At 37.4% G+C, this 23,644-nt stretch overlaps 1 protein-coding gene across 3 annotated transcripts in view; it reads left to right on the forward strand.

Annotated features, from left to right (window-relative positions):
- The window catches only part of DPP10 (dipeptidyl peptidase like 10), a 1,372,039-nt gene that overhangs the window by 1,222,034 nt on the left and 126,361 nt on the right, over nucleotides 1–23,644 (forward strand). The window lies entirely within an intron of this gene.

Here is a 23,644-nt window from a genome sequence, read left to right on the forward strand (position 1 = left end):
TATTTTCAATTACAGTTGATATACATCATTTCAAGTGTACGCCCCAGTTACCAGACATTATATAATATGTAATCATCTCAGTAATTTCCACGCCCACCCAGCACACCTAGTTATTAGAATATTACTGACTATATTCCCTATGTTGTATTTTACATCCCCATGACTATTCTGTAACAACCAATTTATACTTCTTAATCACTTCACATTTTTTGTCCATTCCCCTAGCCTCCTTCCCCTCTGGCAATCAACACAAAGTTCTCTGTATCTATGAGCCTGTTTCTTTTCTGCTTGTTCTTTTTATTTGAAGATTCAATTGTTGATAGATATGTATTTATGGCCATTTTATTGTTCATATTTTTGTCTTCTTTTCTTGTTCTTACAGAAGACCCTTTAACATTTCATATAATACTGGTTTGGTGGTAATGAACTTCTGTAGCTTTTTCTAGTCTGGGAAGCTCTTTATTTGTCCTTTGATTCTACTAGTAAATGATAACTTTGCTGAGTAGAATAACCTTCGTTGTAGGTCCTTGCTTTTCATCACTTTGAATATTTCTTGCCACTCCCTTCAGGTCTGCACATTTTCTATTAAGAAATAATCAGACAGTCTTACAGAGCTCCCTTGTAGGTAATTAACTGATTTATCTTGTTGTTTATAAGATTCTTTGTTTGCCTTTAACCTTTTGCATTTTAATTATAATGTGCCCTAATGTGGGCATCTTTGAGTTCATCTTGTTTGGAATTCTCTGTGCTTCCTGCACTTGTATGTTTATTCCTTTACCAAGTTAGGGAAGTTTTCTGTCATTATTTTTTTCAATAGGTTTTCAATTTCTTTGCTCTCTCTCTTCTCTTCTGGTGCCCCCATGATGTGAATGTTGATACACATGAAATTGTCCCAGGGGCTCCTTACACTAGCCTCATTATTTTTTAATTCTTTTTTTTTTCTTTTTGTTGTTCTTACTGGGTGTTTTTTGCTTTCTTATATTCTTAATTGCTGATCTGATTCTCAGCTTCCTCTACTCTACTGTCAATTCCCCATAAATTAATTTTTATTTTAGTGTATCCTTCATTTCTGACTGGTTCTTTTTTATGCTGTTGGGGCTCTCACTAAGTTCCTTGAGCATCCTTATAATCAGTGTTTTGAACTCTGCATCTTATAGATTTCTTATCTCCATTTTGTTTAGTTATTTTTCTGTATTTTTGTTCTGTTCTTTCACCTTGTGTTTCTTTCTATTTATTAGGCAGAACTGTTCCGTCTCTCATGTTTGGTAGTGTGATCTAATGTAGTAGGTGTCCTGTAGGGTCCAGTGGCACAGCATCCCTGATCACCCCCACTGGGAACTTGAGGTACATCCACTGTGTGAGCTGTATACCCTCCAGTTGTAGTTGAGTCTTGATTGCTTTTGGCACATCAGTGGGAGGGATTTACCCAGGCAATCAACTACAAGGATTGGCTCTGACCACTGATCACCAACCTCCAACCACTGTGGAGGATCAGCTGTGTAGAGACCCACTACGCAGAGCAGGATTTAGTTCAGCAGGGCTCTATGCCCTCTGAGTCAACCCTTGAGTATGTAGCTTGCGGAGGTGATTGGATGGTGGTTCTTCAATGTGATCTGAATCAGTCCACTGGGTGTGCTAGCTCTGGGGCCTCCCAGGAGGTGCAGGCCAAGGTCCACCATGGTGTGTATTCTGCCAGAGGCCATCTGGAATGAGCTGCACAGTCATCTGCAGATGGTTGTTACGTGTGCTGGGCTTTGAGGTGCCCAGGCAAGGCCAAGCTGTGAGCCAAGGCCAGCTGCTACTAGCACCAGGACTTGGGTGACTTAGTGAGAGATATGGGCTCACTGAGACCAGATGCTGCTTGTTTGAAAGATTTTAGGGAAACCTGAATGGCCTATGAGCGAAGATAGGCCATTCCTATTGAAAAGCTACTGGAAACAGCTTGGGTGGGCCTGAAATTTGAGTAGGGCAGGACCTTAGGGAGTCACCAGGGTGGGGCAAAGAGTGTGTGTTAGGCTTATGGAATCTCAGATATGGCACCCATTTGCTGGCTCTGTGGCGGGAGGGCTCATGAAAGGAACAATGGCTTCTGCCAGTATTTCTGTCTGGGAGAAAGCTAGTCCTCCAGCTCTTGCCCTCATGACAAACAATTCAGTTCCTCTCATATATCCCTGATGCTGTCCTATCCTGGAGTTCAGAGCAAGTGGGTCCAAGTAAGTCTGTGTATGAGCCCTTTAAGAAGAACACCTGGACTCCAGAAGCCTTGGCCTCCCTCCTCAATCCATGCTGGTTTTTACTGCCAGAAATTATGGGGACTTCTCTTCCTGGGACTAGAACCCTGAGCTGGGGAGCCCAGTATGGGAGTGGGTCCCCTCACTCCTCAGGGTGGACCTCCACAGTCTTGGTATCCCTGATGGGCACTTGGGCTGTTTCCAGATCTTAGCTATTATAAATAATGCTGCTATGAACATAGGGATACATATATTATTTCTGATTGGTGTTTCAGGTTTCTTAGGATATATTTCTAGAAGTAGGATCACTGGGCCAAATGGCAGTTGCATTTTTAACTCCATACTATTTTCCAATAGTGGCTCCACCAGTCTTCATTCCCACCAGCAGTAACCAGGGTTATACATCTGATAGGGGGTTAATTTCCAAAATATGTAAAGAACTCATACAACTTAACAAAAAGAAGTAAAAAAATCTAACTGAAAAATGGACAAAGTGCATAAATAGACACTTCTCCAAAAAGGACATATAGATGGCCAAGAGACATATGAAAACATGCTCAAAGTCACTAATCACCAGAGATGCAAATTAAAACAACAGAGAGGTATCACCTCACACCTGTCAGAATGGCTACCATCAACAAATCAACAAATGGCAAGTGCATTCCATGTGACATGGAAGTATTTTATACATGCCTATTAGACCTCTTAATAATTATATATATTTTTAAATATATTTTATTGATTTTTTTACAGAGAGGAAGGGAGAGAGATAGAGAGTTAGAAACATCGATGGGAGAGAAACATCGATCAGCCACCTCCTGCACATCTCCTACTGAAGATGTGCCCGCAACCCAGGTACATGCCCTTGACCGGAATCGAACCTGGGACCTTTCAGTCCGCAGGCCGACGCTCTATCCCCTGAGCCAAACGGGTTTCGGCATAGAACTCTTAATGATTATATTTTTAAGATTTTTTTTTTTACCAGTGATAGTGGGTATATGATCTTTTTCTTTAGAATCCTATTAGTTTTACATTATGTAATTTGAACTATATTCACTAAGGCATGAGTGGCTTTTTAATGTTAAATAATCTTTCAGTAAATTGAGTTTCTTGATACCCTTGTTAATATATTTATTCTATTTACCTTTAATAGTTCTGATTGACTAACCCTAACTCTTACCTTTAGCAGAGTCTTTTAAAATAAGTTAAAATCTTTTAGATTTTTAAAAATTAGAATGCTGCATAAAGAGCAGCTCATGAGCTGAGCTATGTTTCTTATTTCTTTTAAGTTTCAATTTCCTCATATGTAAAATAGAAATATCTTTACCACCATTTCATTAAGATAATTACTGGATAAATATAAAAGTTTATTTTAATAAGATGAATATTATTGTCGTTTTTATTTTACTTTATAAATCTAAGAAATTATTTCTTAAGCAAAATGGTGAGATAGGGGACTACTACTCAAAATTTCACATCATGAGAAGGCTGTAGAATAATATACTGTTACTAAATGATGCTCTTTTTATTAGTAACAACTTCTGGATCCTGAAATACCCAGGAAGTGAATATACCTGGTACAGGGTTTCTTCCAGTAACTGGTCATATGACAGTGGCCAAATCATTTTTCCTCTTTGCACCTCATTTTCATCAGCAGCAAAATGAGGGCATTTGCTTGTGCTTCTTGGCTTTATTCTTATTACATTCTATATAATAAAATTCTAAACATAAGTTTCTAATTGTTTTAAATAGACATTATTTTCATTTAAAAAATTATCAGATTGGGATACAGAAAGGAGAACATGAAAGTAGAAAAGAGTTAAGGAGTGATTGCCCTGACAGGTTATCTCTAGACATATGGTTCTAATGTTTTTACTGATTTTAAAGAGAGAGGAAGGAAGAGAGATAGATAATAGAAACATGGATGAGAGCAAAATATTGATTAGCTGCCTCCTGCATTCTCCCAACCGAGGATGGAGCCTGCAACCTGCGCATGTGCCCTGACTCGGAATCTAACCTGAGACCTCTTGGTTCATGGGTTGATGCTAAACCACTGAGCACACTGGGCAGCTATATTTTTAATGATAGTTTGCCACTCAGAAATGTTTCCAGAGTCAGCTGGAATAGATTTGTATTTTGGAGCAGGAAAAGTATTTTTCCACATTCAATAACAGCTTTCACTGTTTCTTGGTGAATGTACTCTTCAAACAGAAAATTTTAAATGTAATAATAAAATAAGTAACTAATTATAATATGGAAAAGTATCAACAGTAAAATAAATGGTTATTTCCTAGTTTTTAATCCCCCATTTCCTTAACATGGTTTTATGGATTCAGACTAAAGGGACATTGAGAAATCAAAGGCTTACCAAAAGTATGGAGGGAAGTGTACACAAAGTTGCCAGACATTATATCTGAAGCTGCTCAAACATCCTTATCATTGTGCTTCACAATGAAATCCCATATAACACTGTATGCACAGCTGTTCATATCCACACTAAATGGCTGAATAATCTATACTAATAAAAGGGCAATATACTAATTAGACCAGATGTCTTCTGGACATCCTTTCAGACAAAGCCACAGAGAGGTATCACCTCTGTGGTGGGGGCTGAGACAGAGGCCATTAGGAGCCATCAGGCCAGCAGATGAGAGCAGTTAGGGGCTATCAGGCTGGCAGTTAGGGGTGACCAGGCCAGCAGGGGAGCAGTTAGGGGGTGACCAGGCAGGAGGCAGAGGTGGTTAGGGGTGATCAGGCAGCAGGCAAGTGAGTGGTTAGGAGCCAGTGGTCCTGATTGCAAGAGGGATGTCTGACTGCTGGTTTAGGCCCTAAACCAGCAGTCAGGCATCCCTCTCACAATCAGACATCACCTGAAGGGTCCTGGATTGGAAAGGGTGCAGGCCGGGCTGAGGGACCCCCTCCCCTGTGTACGAATTTCATGCACCAGGCCTCTAGTCCTATATAATAAAAACCTAACATGCTAAGTGTCTAGTCATCTAGTCAGCCATTCAACCAATCAAAACATAATATGCTAATGATATGCTAAGGCCACTCAACCACTTGCTATGATGTGCACTGACCACCAGGGGTCAAACAGTCAAATGGTCAACCAGTTGCTATGATGTGCACTGACCACCAAGGGGCAGACACTCCAACCGGTAGGTTAGCTTGCTGTTGGGGTCCGGCCAATCGGGACTGAGCAAGACAGACTGGACAGCCCTGGAGCCTTCTCACAGTCCCTCCCTGGCCCTAATCATGAACTGGTGGGATCCCTTCGCCTGGCCTGTGCTCTCTTGCAATCTGGGACCCCTCAGGGGATGTCAGATAGCTGGTTTCAGCCCGACGACAGAATGACCGGTCACTATGATGCACACTGACCACCAGGGGGCAGATGCTCAATGCAGGTCAATGCACTCCCACAGGGGGAGTGCCATTCAGCCAGAAGCCAGGCCATGGCTGGTGAGTGCAGTGGCGGTGGCGGGAGCATCTCTTGCCTCAGCGGCAACACTAAGGATGTCCAACTGCCAGCTTAGGCCCGTTCTTCCTGGGGAGCGGGTTTAAGCCATCCGTTGGACATCCCCTGAGGGCTCCTGAACTATGAGAGGGTGCAGGCTGGGCTGAGGGACGCCCCCCAAGTGCACGAATTTCATGCACCGAGCCTCTAGTTGATTTAATCATTATGAATAAAAGCCAATGATTTAAAGTGAAAACAAAGTCAACAGTTCAGATACCGTAGATTATACACAGTATATTTACCTTTATCATGTGTAATAGAGAAATTTTAAAGCAATGTATAGTATATACCCCAAGGAGGATTGTTTCTAGATCCATGCCATTATGACACTCCTGAGGAGTGGCAGTAGGAGCTGCTAGATATGAAGATTAGGACAGTGAGACAAAGAAGGGCAGGGAGTAACAGCCCAGCCTGGGCTGCTTTGGCTCACTGGGAAGTTAGAGGAAAAGGGGCCTTGTAGACAGGTTTGGGGGTTCGCCCAGGACAAGCTGCCACTGCCCATTGCTCTCCTGGTTGCGAGTCCCTTGGAAATTAGGAGATAAGTGACTGTGGGGAAAGGGAAGAGGGAGGGAATGGCACAGGCAGGATCCCTGCAGGAGAGCATGCTAGGATCTTAATTTTCAGGGGCTTTAAAGGCTGGGCATTTAGGGAGTTCTTAGAGGTGGATCAATAGAATATTCATCAGCTTTATGTTGACGTACCAAAATAAGATTTATTCTTTTAATTTGCCTGTCCTTGGGTGTGGTTGATACAAATGGCACTTGATTGGATTTCTGTTATCTGTCTCCCTGAGTAGAGTGATTTAAGCTATTTATTCTCTGATTGAGGAGGATAAATGCAAACCATTTACTCTTAAATGTCTTTGGTTTAGGGAAGATAGGATTTACTAGGTGGCTAAAACTGCTATTTAACTATAGGTCTCAGTTTCTCTATTTTTCTTGTCCTGGAATTTCCCTAGCTTCTTACTATTTTATAACAAAGGCATGAATCAATACATTTATGGACATAAAATTTCAGAACCCAGAAAGCTCCAGATAAATTTATGTTTGTGTCACTGAGGAGTCTTTAGGGAATTCTTTGAAACTTTGATTTCTTTTAAATTATTCTCTTATCCTCCAAGTCTGAAAAGAACCTACAGCTATGTCAAAATAATAGTTTGATATTCTCAAAGAATTATTAAATCATTAATTTATTTAGTTACTCCTACATTATTGATTTCTTACTCTTCGGTATATTTGAGAAAAAAATCATAAAATATACTAGAAGTTTATAAAAAATCATAGATCTCATGGGAATCATTTTCCAAGTGATTGGATACATTTCTTAGTAACTGTTGACCTTGAAAATATTATTCAATCTCTAATGCCTTAGTTTCATTATCTTTAAAATGGTGACAATAACAGGACTTTATTGATAGTGCTAGTCTGGTGTTTAATATATAAATACAAAACACTTGGAAAAGTATCTGGCATATGGTATTTCAGTGTTGTTAATTTTTATTATTATTAGAAGCCTGGTGCACGACATTTGTGCACTGGGCGGGGAGGTCCCTCAGCCCGGCCTGCACCCTCTTGAAGCCCAGGACCCCTCAGGGGATGTCCGCCTGCCGCATAGACGGGAGAGGCTCCCATCACCGCTGCTGCGCTCGCCAGCCATGAGCCTGGCATCTGGCTGAGCGGTGCTCCCCCTGTGGGAGCACACTGACCACCAGGGGGCAGCTCCTGCATTGAGCGCCTGCCCCCTAGTGGTCAGTGAATGTCATAGCGACCAGTCATTCCTCCATTCAGTGGATTTGCATATTAGGGTTTTATTATCTAGGAGACAAATATATTTTTTAGAAATTTTATCACTTTAATATTTTCTTCTTGAGAAATTTTAGTTTCACTAATTTGGTAAAAAATAAAAACAAAACAAAACAAAAATCTAACTAAGCTTAAGTTTTTTGTAATGGAATTTTCCAAAGTCTTTGGGAAAGTTTTGAGATAAAGTCCATATTTATCAAGGCTATCTGTTGTGTGCATGTAAAAATACAAATCAATATAAATTAAGGATGTATCTTTACAAATGGCTAATGGTCTATTTCCTGTGAATATGACAAGCTTTGTCAATATTTGAAGCCATCAGAAGACTTATCAATATAATTTTATTAGAGATGAGTCTTTGCAATACTACTTTAATTAGTTTTGCATTAAACATAATTAAAGAGTTCTGTAGTCTTTATGAAACAAGGACAAATAATTTCTCATCCTTAATTTCAGTCTTTAATTTTATTTGCTGCAAAAGAAATTTCTGGCTGTAGACAAACGAGGTAAGAGATTGACATGATTCATGGAAAAGACTGTCTGAGTTAGAATTGAAAGGATGGAGAATGTTTCAGTAGCACTTGATGTGGGGGAAGGCATTTGCATGTGGTGCTTTGTGGAAGAAAAACTGACACAATACAACATGTGTTACTTAGGAAAGGAAGTGAGTAGACAAGTGTTAGATGTAATGAATGTTTTATAAAAAGAAACGTGGATCCTACCTAAAACAGAAAATAAAGTATTAGTCATTCAATTGAAAAGGCTTCTGGTTTAAGAGGTTATATTATTTTTCTTTACAAAAATAACTGGTCTTATAAAGGCTAAAGTTGCTCATTGTATAACAATCTGAAAATTCATATAGTGATTTAATTAATTTAAATTCATGTTAAAAATACTTATTCATAATTCTACCATAATAATGAAAAGTCAGATTTAAAGGTGTTATTTACAATAGCTAAGATTTAGAAACAACCCAGATAACCATCAGAATATGAGTGGATAAAAAACTGTGGAATATTTACACAATGGAATACTATGCAGCTCTAAAAAAGAGAGATGTCTTTCCCTTTGGGACAGCATAGATGGACCTGGAGACTATTATGCTAAGTAAAATAAGCTAGTCTGAGAAAGACAAATATCACATGATTTCACTTTTTTGTGGAATCTAATGAACAAAACGAATTGACCAACAAAATAAGACCAGAAGTATGGAAGCATGGGCCAGACTAACATACCTTGGTGTGGGATTGGGGAAACGAAAAGAACATATGCTTGTATGCATAATGCATGGACACAAGCAATATGGGGGTGAAAACCTGGGAGTTGGGTAGGGGCAGAGAGGAAGGAGATAATGGGGAAGGAAAATAGTAGACATCTGTAATATTATTATCAACAATAATATATATATATATATATATATATATATATATATATATATATATACACACACATACATACTAGAGGCCCGGTGCACAAATTCATGCACGAGTGGGGTTCCTTGGCATGACCTGCAGGGATTGGGCCAAAATAGACAGTTCAACGTCACCTGCTGCTCCTGCCTGCCGCTCCCGCTCATCCCAGCCCTTCTGTGGCCTTCTGCACAGGCTCACGCCCCATCAGTCCTGAGCTTGAGAAGGGAAAAACATTTCAGTGATTAGAACTTGATATCTAGAATCATTAAAACCGCAGCCTAAGTTCAGATTTCTTTTTTGTTGATTGTTTTATAACTTAGGGAAGGTTTATCCAGACTAAAAATGAAATAAAATCATAACTACTTAGTTTTGTGAGATTTAAATGAGTTGGAGCATGTGCACAAGTCGAGATGCTCCAGAAAGCAGAATCAACAGTATATATATATATATATATATATATATATATATATATATATATACACATATATATACATATATACATATATACAAGTATATATATATATATATATATATATATATATATATATATATATATATTTCTAGAGAAAGAGGGAAAGGAAGAGGGACATGCAGGTGGGGGAAGGAGTGGGAGAGAGAGATTTTGAGGAATTGTCTCATGTGATTACGGGGGGAGGATGGAAACTCAGATAAGAGTTTATGTTGCAATCTTAAGGCAGAATTCCCTTTTTAGAAACCTATTTTGGCTGCTAAGTCCTTCAACTGTTTATATCACTCTCATTACTCTTTCCTTAAAATCAATTGATTGTAAATATTGATCACATCTATAAACAACAAAAATAGTGTTTGACCAAATAGTCATACCATAACCTAGCCAAATTGACACATCAACCATCACAGCATTGCAAGTGCTCAATAAATTGTAGTTACTAATTTAGTACCACTATTCTTTCCTACAATAGCACACCTAATCCAGTCTCATGATTTTTCACTGAAATATTTTAGCAACTTATTTTCTAACTAGTGGCCCGGAGCATGAAATTCGTGCACAGGGAGGGGGGCGGGGGGCGGTGTTCCTCAGCCTGGCCTGCACCCTCTCCAGTCTGGGACCCCTGGAAGGATGTCCTACTGCTGGTTTACAGAGATCGGTCCTAAACCGGCAGTCGGACATCCCTCTCGCAATCCGGGACTGTTGGCTCCTAACCGCTCACCTGCCTGCCTGCCTGATTGCCCCTAACCACTCGGCCTGCCAGCCTGCTCGCTCCTAACTGCCCCCCCTGCTGGCCTGCTCACTCCAAACTGCCCCACTGCTGTCCTGATCACCTCCAACTGACCCCCACTGATGGCCGGCTTGCCTCCAACTGGCCCCCGTGCTGGTCTGCTTATCCCCAACAGCCCCGCCCTCCAACACCTGATCACCTACAACTGCCCTCCCCTCTTGGCCTCTAACCGCCTCTACCTCAGCCCCACCACCATGGCTTTGTCCAGAAGAATGTCCAGAAGGTCTCCTGGAAGGTCTCCCAGTTTAATTAGCATATTACCCTTTTATTAGTATAGATATCCACTCTCCAATTGCTAGCCACTCTGAACCACACAGCACCTGCTAAGATATGTGTTAAAAATGCAGATTCTTAATGGTTCCCATGGGTTAGGAAATGTCATTGAGGGGACACACAATATGTGACTAAAATGACACATCATCTGGTTCCTACCACTCCACTACAGAGCAGTAGCACAGATTTCCTGTACCTGAACCAAAGTTTGTAATTTTCAGAGGATGACACACTGTTCCTTTGTGTCTCTCAGTCATTTCCTCTGCATACCCAGCCATTGTTTTCATCAGAACTCTGTCAAATAAATTTCCCTCCTCTGCTGATAGTTTTCCCCCAACATTTCTCACATTCTAATATTCTTCTATTTTATCTCAAATTATCTAATATTTTGTTATTATTTACATGCTATCTTCCACCATTGACCTACAGTCATTTCCAGTGCAGACATATCCAGGATCTGCTAAATATCTCAATGTCTCTCCCCTCCCTCTGTCTTTCCCTCCTCCTTCACCTCTTCCTCATTTGTATTCATCAACTGTATTTCACACAAGGCAAAACGGAGTTTTAATAAGTATTTGGTTGCATTGAGAAATTAATGAAAGACTGACTATTATTTCTGTGGGTAATGGGCTACCAAAGAAGTTTTTGAGGATGGTATTATTTGAAAAGAAGTCAAGCATGAAAAAATAAGTCTGGTAGAAGAGTTCATGCCAGACTTAAGCAATTGACTCCAGAGTCAGAGAGCTAGGTATAAAGGCTATTATTTTAATCTATAACTGAATTGATAAATAACTATATATTTAAGACGTAAATAAATCAAGTTTTAAACTAGGATCTAAAATTTTATTGCAGTCCAACAATAAAAATTGTCTCATAAATATTCATTCAAGTAAATTAAATTATAAAAATATTATATAAGTTTATTTCTACACTACTTTGCAAAAAATAATCATTTTAGACTCTTAAGTCTTTAAACTGCTTTATTGAGTACAAATACAAGATTGATATGTAAAGAAGGCTGTACTTTGCATTGAGTACAGACAAGAGACTATAGACATTCAATGTATAAAACTAATGAGATGTGGAAACATCACTACATTCAGTGCCACAAACATCCCATCGCCTTTAAAAGCTTCCTACCTCCCTCTTTATTTTTTGTGGTAAGAACACAACATAAAATACACTTCTTTGCTGTTGCTAACATTTTTTCACCATGTTTAGAGTAAAATAAAGTAATCACACCTATTCTTCCAATGGCATAAAACATTAAAAACATCTAGTGTTTTACTTACCACAATCTAAGTGTTTGGAAAAATCACTCTTATACACTTTGGTTTCCTATATTTTTGAGAAAAGTATAATATTTATGTAATTCTTGAAGTAGAAATAATATTATAAAAATTTCCTATTATCTCCATTTTTAATATTAGTAGATTTTTCCATTAAAATTGTATTAAAGCCTTAGGTGGTTGGCAATGGTTCAGTGTGTCTAAGAAAGTTTATATTTACTTGATGTAATTGCTTATGTTTCCATTAATAGAAATTTGAACAATGTCATTGACTTTGCCAATTTGAATTGAGTCCTTGTTGGTTTGTAGTAAGTGTTTAAGGTAGCATTTCTCAAACATGTCACTGAAATCTCAAGTCCCCTACTAAAAATCAACATGACTTACTTCATATCCCATTATGTATACATGTTTTTCAGAATAAAATTATTTTAATTATCATTAAGATATAGTCAAGAAATATAAAATGAGCATATGCAAATATAAGATACACATATGCATATACTTATGCACAGAACATTCACTCACTCATACACACACACACACACACACACACACACACTCACACCTGGATGCTGCGGCCATTTCCATTTGGGGATGGAAGTCTTGGACTTAGAGTCCTAGCATACCAGAGCTGTCTAGAAGCAGAAAAGAAAGGAGGCCAGTAAGGGTCAGGTTTATTTGAAGCCAGTCCTTCACTGTGGTGTGTGTGGTGTTCATTCCTAGCTGCTCGCCTGTGCGGGAAAACTGCTAGGGAGCGAAGCCAGAAAATTCACACCATGAGCATCCCCAAGTGTTTGCCATAATGACTGTTTCCCATGTAATGAATTTGGACTTTTAAAAATTTCATTCATCTTCATTAGAGGAGATCATTGGAAACAGGTCACCTCATGTAATCTGTAGCAAAATCCAATGTTGGTGTTTTAGTTCCAGGAAATAAAAGCAATCCCTCTTATTTTAGTACCAGGTTTACCTATGGTCTATTGCGTCTCATTTCAAATTTTACATCAAGAAAACCAATATCAAGACACTCTGATAATTTCCTTATTCAATATTTAGACTGGAAATATTGGATGAACTTTAATATGATAATTATGTTTCAATTTAATAAAAATCACAACAAAAACACTATTAAATACTCAATCATTTTGACTGATAAATTTGCAATGTATTCAGGTATATATTTATATTATGTATGTAAATGTGACAGGTAGTATAGTCTCAGATAAGTAAAATACTATAACAATGTATATGCATTTGTAGAAAAGGGAAAAAAAACGTATGTAATTACAATCTACAATTTAAAGGAAAATAATTTGCATTACTGCGTGAAAATCACACACAAGGTGGCAATTCCATAAACCTCTTGATGTCTTAGAGTTACATAAATAGAATACTATGACATTTCTACCTAAATTCAGAGATTTTCAAAGACATAAAAAGAAATTCTGTTTTTTTATAAACACACATGAGATTATTTTGCTCCAGTTAAGTGTTGCATATTTCAATGTAAGGAGGAAACTGAGCAACTTGCATACTGTTAGCTGTACTCTTAGTGCTTTTAAAGTGTTTGCATTCTCTTTGTTAGAAGTCACTTGATAGACACGTATTGACATAACATTGCTGACTGTCTGGGACTCTAAACTCTCTGAGGGCAGGAGCTCGAGTTCTGTAATCCTGGTAGCATATGCAAGTGTGTACTGAGCTATGCAGATGGCAAGCATGAGTTTTTCATAGAAAATAATAAAAGAAGCTGCACAGACAAGACGCTGTAACTCGTGCCAATATGTGGAAATGGAAGCTGTTTAGATGCTGACAGTTTCTAGGTCAGGCCTGCCCTGGAGATTTAGAGTGAGTAGAAATGTTGCAGGCTTCTAGCCGAAGGAACAACAACAGAAACAGAAGAAAAGAAAGCTGTCCATCGGCTGTGTGCTATAGGAGAACACCTTTTATCTATGCTGGGTTTGCAATGTTTTCCTCAACATTTAGAAAAACAAAATGGAAATCAATACTTTCCCATAAGTAGTACCAATATTAATGATGGGGTGCCTGAAATTCGGGTATCTCTTTTGAATGGAGGTAGTAGCTTTGTTCCTATTTAGAATGTTTCGATTGGTTTATCCAGCATGAATTACAACATTGTATACAGATTCTGACTATGTGAGGAACATGATATTCATCAGGGCCATGAAAGGCACAATCTCTGTATTGGAGGAACTCAAAGAAAACGCTGTTGAAGGTGAGGATAGCCGCCTCTGGGAACACCTGGCAGTGGAGGGTCCTGACAGGGGCCTCACCTTGCAAGCGAGGTCTCTCTGAGGTGACAGGGCAGTTTCCTGGAGAGAGCGACCTGCAGGCTGAGTTCTGAAGTTGCATCTCTTGGAAAAGCTTGGACTTTTATTTAAAGGCATCGTCAGGACTATAGTGATATTCTCAATATGGGAACAAATAGAATAGGCTTACATGGAGTCACGTGCTTTAACTCTTTTGTTTGTATTTAAAAAAAATGAGAATATTATAATTTACATATTACATTCAAATGTGAAACAATAAAAAGAATAAAATAAATCAGAAATGTCAGCTGATTTGTACTAGAAAGAATAACCCCCATGTCCTAGTGCTCATGATCACTCATATATTTTCCTTAACTTATATTTAAACAATTTTGAGTTACTTACTAATAATGAAGTAAATGCAACAACCATATCTTGGCTCTCCTGTTTGTTTCCCAGCACAATTTCTATGGTACTTCTTGTCTCATGCTTCTCCTCACATTAAATTAAATAATAAATTGTGGAGAAAAAACTATGGAAGTTTCAGAATTGCAAATTTTTAAACCATAAATCTAAGTCATGCATATGAAATGCACTGAACATGTTGGACAGCTCCTGCTAAGCAAACCACTGGAATAGAATAAGAATGGAGATGATAATCAGCGAAAGTCCCTAAATATTGGATTCTTTATGTTTCATTACAACTAAGCTTTTGCATATCTACTAGTCTTACTTTTGACCATACGGAGTGTCCTATGGTGATATCAAGTCATATTCCATCAGCAGTCCAATTAAACTTAAAAAATAAGGCTGTAACATTGTTTATTGTATGATGTGAATCATTCTAAACAACCCGAGGGAAAAGAATTCCAATTAGGAAAAGTTTAGTACTCTAGTGATTTACTGTGTTTTATTAAATGGCATGAAGAGAACTCCCTGAGGGGAACTGGAGTCTGCATTAATGCCAAGGTACGTCACGTCAGAAATAACTTGACATCCTTTAGGTGGTGTGTTAGAGGAGCTATCTCCTTACTCTCCTTATGAGAAACAAAGAAAATGAAAAAGAAACTTCAGTTTCTGTGATACTATTAATCAACCTCAGCAGAAAATGTAATCTCTAAGGGACATGAAATAATAATTTCCCATAGCCAGGAAAAGACTGAAAGCAAACATAGACTTTAGCAAATTTAGGGAAACAGAAATAGAGAGACATTGACAATTTTAGCTAGTAATTTCAACACTTTTCTTACTGTAAAGGATAGACAAGTAGTTATGAAATCAGTAAGGATATAAAAGATTTGATCAACACAATCAACCAACATGACAATGGACACTTACAGAACCCTGTCCAGACAATTACAGAACACATGGCATTTTTAAGTGCACACACTGGCCCATAGAACAAGTTTAAATATGTATAAAATAATGGGAATCACACAGAGTACATTCTTGAAGCACAAAGGAATTAAGTTAGAAATCAAAAGCAAACAAATTACACACATACACACATTTTTATTGGCCTAAGGATATATCCAATAAGAAATATGGTAATATATATATCTAGCAATTTCAAAGGTAGAATTTATCCTGTAGATATATTGCACATATACTTAAAGACACTTAAAAAGTAAATTAATTAGAATATTATTTAGAATTTAAAAAACAAAATAAGATTAGAAACAACTGAAATCAGCATTAAGAGACTAGTAAAATAAATTAGGATACAAAAAACAACAAAATATTAGAAAGCCATTAAAATGATTCTTTTACATGTGCAGATTTGCAATGCCAACCGGTTATAAAAGTCCATATTATTAATTAGTGTAATATCATTATAAGCAACAAGATAATATATTATATGTGTTATTATATAAGATATATAAAATATATAACACATATATAATTGAAATAAATTCTAGAATAACAAGACACTATTAAGAGTAGTTGTTTCCTGGCAGAGAACTAGAGTTTGAGAGAGATTTTTTTCGTAGTATTTAATTTAATATTTTTATGAACATGTCTCATATTTTTTAAAGATATATTTTGAAAGATATTAAGAATAAGACAAAGTTTAAAACATAAAATTATTATTTTTAATGTAGCATGTGAAAACTAAAAAAAATCAGATACTTTCAAAATACAGAAAGGGATGACAAGTTTATAGATAAATCTTGTTCTCCAAACTGCATGTCAGCAAATGTCATATGAAATGGCAAGAGATTTTAACAGTGTTACAAATATGAAATATAATCATGGAAAAGTGGTAAGGGAATATTATATGGTGGAGCAAAAGGAGTTTATAGTTGTAAATATACAAAAAAAAGTCTATTCTTGTATTATTATTTATGAATCATCATATTATTTTTCACATGAACTATTGTAAATCTACTTTTGCTCTACCATGTATATTAAAGTACAAATAATTACTGGTTGAAAGTAGTAAGATAATACTACTTCCAGTCTCTACTAAGTAGTAGGATAATACTAATTTTAGTCTTTAAAAAATGTTTTATGCTGTTACATTGTTTAATTTTTAGAAGGGACATTATACTTTGAAAAGAAACAGCATAAAGAATTCTTATTTATTTATTTTTATTAAAAATTGTAATTTTGATATTATTGCAGGTGTAGTCTCCCTTTTTACCCCCTTTTGCTCATCTCCACCCATCCCCGCCTCCCCCTCCCTTGGCCTTCACAAAACTATTGTCTGTATCCATGGGATATGCATATATGTCCTTCAGCCAATACCTTCACCTTCTTTACCCAGTTATCCCCCCCTCCTCCCCTCGGGCACCAGCCAGTCTGCTCCATGTATCCATGCTTCTGGTTCCATTTTGTTCATCAGTTATTTTGTCCTTTGATTCCACATATTAGTGAGATCATATGGTATTTGTCTTTCTCTGACTGGCTTATTTCACTTAGCATAATACTGTCCAAGTCCATCCATGCTGTAGCAAGGGGCAAGAGTTCTTTTTTTTTTACAACTGAATAGTATTCCATTGTGTAAATGTACCACAGGTTTCTTATCCACTCATCTGCTGATGGGCACTTGGGTTGTTTCCAGATATTGGCTGTGGTAAATGATGCTGCTTGGTGTTTTGGAATTGGTGTTTTAGTATTCTTAGGATATATTCCTAGAAGTGGGATCATTGGATCAAAAGGTAGTTCCTTTTTTAATTTCTTTTTTTTTAGGAAACCCAATACTGTTTATCTTAGTGCCTGCATCAGTCTGCATCCAACCAAGAGTGCACAAGGGTTGCCTTTTATCCACATCCTCACTATCATTTGTTTGTTGATTTATTGATAGTAGCCATTCTGGCAGGTGTGAGGTGGTACCTCATTTTAGTTTTAATTTGCATCTATCTGATGATTAGTGACCTTGAACATTTTTAGTATATCCATTGGCCATCTTTACATCCATTTTGGAAAAGTGTCTAATCTGGTCCTTTGCCCATTTTTAATTGGGTTGTATTCCTCATGTTGAGTTGTATAAGTTCTTTATATATTTTTGAAATCAACACCTTATTGGATATAGAATTGGCAAATATGTTCTTTCATATAGTAGGTTATCTTTTCATTTTGATGATGTTTTCTTTTGCTGTGCAGAAGCTTTTTAGTTTGATGTAGTCCCATTTGTTTAACTTTTCCTGAGTTCCCCTTGCCCTCAGAGAGATATTGGCAAAAATATTGCTGCAAAAGAATTCTTAGATTTTACTGCCTATGTTTTCTTCTAATATTTCGAAGCTTTTGTGGCTTACATTTAAGTATTTTATCCATTTTGAGTTCAGCCTTATATATAGTGTAAGTTGGTGGTCTAGTTTAATTTTTGTGTATGTGCCTGTCCAATTTTCCCAACACCATTTATTGAAGAGACCGTAAGCACTTGCCTACTTTATCAAATATTAATGGCCATAGAGGTGTTTGCTGATTTCTTGCCTCTCTGTTCTCTTCCATTGATCTATATTCCTGTCCTTATGCTAGTAACAGGCTGTTTTGATCACAATGGCATGGTTGTATAGTTTGATATCAGTTACTGTGATATCTCCAACTTTGTTCTTCTTTCTTAAGATGGTTGCAGCTATTTGTGGTCTTTTTTTGGTTCCATACAAGTCTTTGGAACATTTTTCTAGTTCTGTGAAATATGCCATTGGTATTTTAACAGGAATTGTGTTTAATCTATAGATTATTTTAAATATTATTGACATTTTAATGATGTTCATTTTTCTAATCAATTAACATGATATATGCTTCCAATTATTTGTATCATTCTTAATTTCTCCCTTCAATATCATATAATTCTCTAATTATAGGTCTTTTATCTCCTTGGTTAAATTTATTCCTATTTACCTTATTTTTTGTTGCAATGGTAATTGGCATTGTCTTCTTAGTTTATCTTCCTGATAGTTTATTATTGGTGTATAAAAATGCCATTAATATCTGAATGCCGAATCTGTATCCTGCAACTTAGCCAAGTTCATTTATTAGATCTGGTAGTTTTCTGGTGGAGTCTTTAGGATTTTCTATATACAATATCATGTTACCTGCAAATAATGACAGTTTTATACTTCCTCCTTTCCAATTTGGATGCCTTTTATTTCTTCTTGTCTGATTGCTATGGCAAGGAATTCCAGCACTATCTTATCTAATAATAGACAAACATGGAAATTGACCATACCTTTGCTACGCCTCCCATTGGCTAATCAGTGTGATATGCAAATTAACCGCCAACAAAGATGGTGGTTAATTTGCATACTGCAGGCAGGGCGGGCCAGTGGAGCCATGATCTGGGCCCCCATGTGCAGCCTAAGCCCCGCTCCCAGCCGGGACAACCATGTGCGGCCCTGCGCGCACCAGGCTTGGCGGCACAAACAAGCCACCTAAGCCCCACCCTGAGCCAGGACCCCCGTGTGCGGCCCTTTGTGCAACGGGGCTTGGCGGCCAGATTGGCCTGAGGAAGCCCTATTCTTGCAGGAATATTCCTGCAATGGGCTTCTAGTGTTGAATAAGTGGTGAAAGCAGACAATCTTGTTTTGTTCCTGATTGTTAGAGCAAGTTCTTTCTTGAACCCTGCTTGCTGTACTAAGTGTTGGAAACACTCACTGCTCTATCCTGCCAACTGGCAAAGTGTGGGAGCACAGGTCCTGATCCTGCCCTACTACACCACGGCTGGGCCTGAGCCAATCTGCCAGGGACTGGACCTTCTCGGATGCTGGGTAGTAGAGGGAGAAGCCATGAGAAGTCATGGATGCATAAGAGAGTCTTTATTGTAGTAGCTAGCGGCCATGTAGCCATTGCTAACAAGGAGCTACTAGACCAGTGATGGTGCCTTTTGAGCTCGGTGTGTCAGCATTTTGAAAAACCCTAACTTAACTCTGGTGCTGGGTCACATATAGAAATTTTTTGATATTTGCAACCATAGTAAAACAAAGACTCATATTTTTGATATTTATTTTATATATTTAAATGCCATTTAACAAAGAAAAATCAACCAAAAAAATGAGTTCGCGTGTCACCTCTGACACGCATGTCATAGGTTCGCCATCACTGTACTAGAAAAAACAGTTCTCCAAAGCAAAGTTACACAGTAGGTAGCCTCACACTGGCTAGGTAACAATGCATCTTTCCCACAAAGCATCAGCAGCCTCTGTCCCCACAGCTATTACCTGAGCAGCCATGCTCTGCCTCTGGACCCACGGCCTTTTTTTTTTTTTAATATATTTTATTGATTTTTTACAGAAAGGAAGGGAGAGGTATAGAGCGTTAGAAACATCGATGGGAGAGAAATATCGATCAGCTGCCTCCTGCACACCCTCCACTTGGGATGTGCCAAAACCAAGGTACATGCCCCTGACCAGAACCGAACCTGGGACCCCTCAGTGCGCAGGCCGACGCTCTATCCACTGAGCCAAAACCGGTTACAGCTGGACCCATGGCCTTTTATAGTAGCTGCACCTGAGCTCACTCCCAAGTTCTCTAGACTCAGTAACATACTTTTAATACTATTTAGACAAAAGAGGCTTTCCACCTAATAGTGACATCAATCATTTGGTTTCTAGAGGGGCACACTTGCACAGTCTAAATTACTTCGTCCTTGCACCTGCGCATAGCATCTTAGCCTTAGACACCCTGATTAAGATTTCAGGCTGAGAGTGGCCTTGGACATCCAGCATACTCTATACACACTGATCTTAAGGGAAGTGCTTTTAGTTTTTGCCCATTGAGTATGACGTTAGTTGTAGGTTTGTCAGATATGGCCTTTATTATATTGAGGTATGACCCCTCTATTCCCACTTTGCTGAGAGTTTTTATCATAAATGGTAATAGATTTTATTGAATGTTTTTTCTGTATTTATATGATCCTGTGATTTTTATCTTTTATTTTGTTTGTGTGATGTATCACATTTATTGATTTGCAAATTTTGTACCAGTCTTGCATACCCAGAATAAATCCCACTTTATCATGGTGTATTTTTTAATGTATTGTTAGATCTACTTTGCTAATATTTTGTTGGGAATTTTAGCATCTATGTTTATCAGGGTTATTGACCTATACTTTTCTTTCTTTGTTGTGTCTTTACCTGGTTTTAGTATTAGGATAATATTGGCCTCATAAAAAAAGCTTGGAAGTGCTCCTTCCTCTTGAATTTTTTGGAATAGTTTAAGGAGGATAGGTGTTAGTTCTTCTTTGAATGTTTGGTAAAATTTGCCTGTGAAGTCAGGACTTTTTTTTTTACTGGTCCAGGACTTTTGTTTGCTGTGAGGTTTTTTGTTTGTTTGTTTGTTTGTTTGTTTTGTTTTACTGCTGCTTCAATTTTATTAGTTGTGATTGGTAAGAATTCATATTTAAAGCTGAATACAAATCAACTGTGACTTGGACCTGCAATTGTACTTGTTAGAAAAAAGTTACTGTTACTTAAAATAATTGGTAACAGATCTGGTATTCTGTTTCTAATGTGTGCTGAATATAAAAAGTAGAATGAAGATAGTTATATTAAAAGTTGGTACTCGAATCTTTACCTATCAAAATTATCCTCATACTTACATTTTATGCCCAGAACTAAACTCAAACCTGAGTGTGAACATAGACAACTTGGACCGTTTACTAATTTCTTTGACTTCTCTTTTTGTTATCTAAATCCACAGTCTCCCAAAATAACTTTCCCTTGGAAAAATACACCACTTTCTAATTTGTTTTATTCCAATTTGTTTTATGTCCTTAAAAAAAGTATTATTCTGTCCTTGGAAGCATGACACATATTAACTGATATATCTGATATTTAAATAAATTTTTAGAAATAGAGGTTTTTTTGCATTTTAAACCACTATCACTTTTTGAAAATTTGATTCACTTGATATCAAGAAATTTAGTTTGAAAAAGAAAAAAATATTGTAGCAGGAATATGATAAATTTTATACTGGAAAATATCCTTCTACTTTCAGAGAAATACTAGTATACAATTAACAGAGCCTTGTGTAAAGTAGAGTACATAGTTTCTCAAATCTGATAGGGGTGTGAGCTGCTAACAACACAATCTTCATAGGAATTTAGTTATAACCTCAGGACAAAACTTTAAAAAACACACAAAGAAATAGAAAAAAATCTACCCCAGGATTCTGAAGTCGAAAGAAAACCAGGACGATTTTGGAAGGGAGTCAAAATTTTGTTTGTTTAGGGTTTTATTTTTATAGCCAACTATACCTGAGGCAGAGGAGCAGGCGTAGGATGCTGAATCTATAAAAAGAAAAGCATCCCTGTCTTTCAGACAGAAGCAAGGGAAAAGCCCCCTGGGTGAGCCCCAGGGCAGCCAGAGAGTGAGGAAAAAGCCCTGAAAGTCAGAGAAGAGGTATAACCAGTTGTGTGAATTAACTCAGCCAAGTCTCTGACTGAACCTGAAATACAGATACTTGCATTTTTAAGCAAGAACTTTAGAGTTGCCATTCTGTGTTCCTGGAAAGTCAGGAAAATAAATGCATAAAGGAATGAAAATCTAGAATGTATTGTTACGGCAGAATCACCCTGCGGCAGGAAGACAGGCAGAAGCACACTTGAAGGTTAAGAAAAAGCACTTTTTATTCCTGGCGCTGGTGCATGGCTCAGAGGAATCACTTCTTAAAGCTGAGCAGCCTAATGCAGTGGGGGTCTGTTCTTTATACTCCTAGTCCCTTTGTCTTCCATATATGGACTAAGCTTCCGGCTATTCAGGGAGCTTTCTAATTTGGGCAGTTTGATTGATGTAAGGAAATTACAGGATCCAAGGAAGTGGTCCGGGTAGGATGATTTAATGAGAAGTTTCCCTTCTCATCCCCCCTCCCTCTAGATGATGGATAACATAGCCTTTTCTTGTATCATTGTTTAACTATAGATAATGTACTTTTTCCTGTGTTACTGGGACTTAGCGATAACAGGAAGGTCAGGGCTTAATTGCAGGTCAGGAAGAACAGGCGTCAGGATGCAGGAACTGAGCCCTGACTCAGGTTGCTGTCTCATTTTACTCTGACAGTATCAGTATAGAATTTATATATAACTGGAGGCCCAGTACACAAAATTTGTGCACAGGTAGGGTCCCTAGCAGCTGCTGGCTGCCAGCTGGGGCCTTCCTTCATTCCATGCCACTCCCTGGTGGTCAGTGCACATCATAGCAAGTGATCAAACTCCCGGTCAGTCAAACTCCTGAGGGAACACTTGCATATTAGGCTTTTATATATATAGATGCTGATCTATACATATATGCATATATACATATCTATCTATCTGCCTATCTATCTATCTATCTATCTATCTATCTATCTATCTATCTATTTCAATACCTATATCCTGTCTATATCTATTTTAGTTGACTAATAAAAATCAAATCATCTGTTAAATAATTTAGAATTTAAGGCTATATGATAGCTTCTTTCTATCCGTCAAATGATAGGTAAAACCCTGCATTCATTAACAATGTTCATTTTTAAAAACCTGTTTGTGTCCAATATATTTGGATAATTGAAAGAAATCAGTCTTAAAACACATCCTAATTATTTAATGATATATAACCATTTCAACTTATTTTCTAGAACATTGTAAACTTTTGAGATTTTCATTCATTTTTGCCTTATTTCCAAAACTTAAGATGTATTCTTTGGGAAGCTAATTCACTTTTAATCATATGGTTAATAAAATATGTATTAAGTAATTCAGTTTTCCTAGTAGCATGTATTACTCCCAAAGGTCATGATCATCAATAATTTAGTTAGTGAAATGTGGAAAATATTTCTTCTACAAAAAAAGGAACTTGAGTTTTTAAAGAATAGGAAGTTTGTTTTACAATTTGCTATATGTTAGTCCCTGGAGAGAATTCAGATGTAGTGAAACTGGAGAGCTGCTGAGACATTTAAACTGTAGAAGCAAATGGTGATAAGTCAAGAAATATTTGGGACAAAATTACAATGGATATAGCACAATAACATGCCGATAAAGCAAACTGAATGCATATCTTTCTAAGGGTGTAATATTGGGTTTGTTTTCTTGGAATCATCCTTTCTTGATTTGGGCTTTGAAAGTTATGTGTATCTATTTGCAGAGAATAAAAAAAAAAAAAACTTTGCAAAAGA

The sequence above is a fragment of the Myotis nattereri genome, assembly GCF_964212035.1.
Source record: "Myotis nattereri genome assembly, chromosome: 7".
NCBI classification, from domain to species: domain Eukaryota; kingdom Metazoa; phylum Chordata; class Mammalia; order Chiroptera; family Vespertilionidae; genus Myotis; species Myotis nattereri.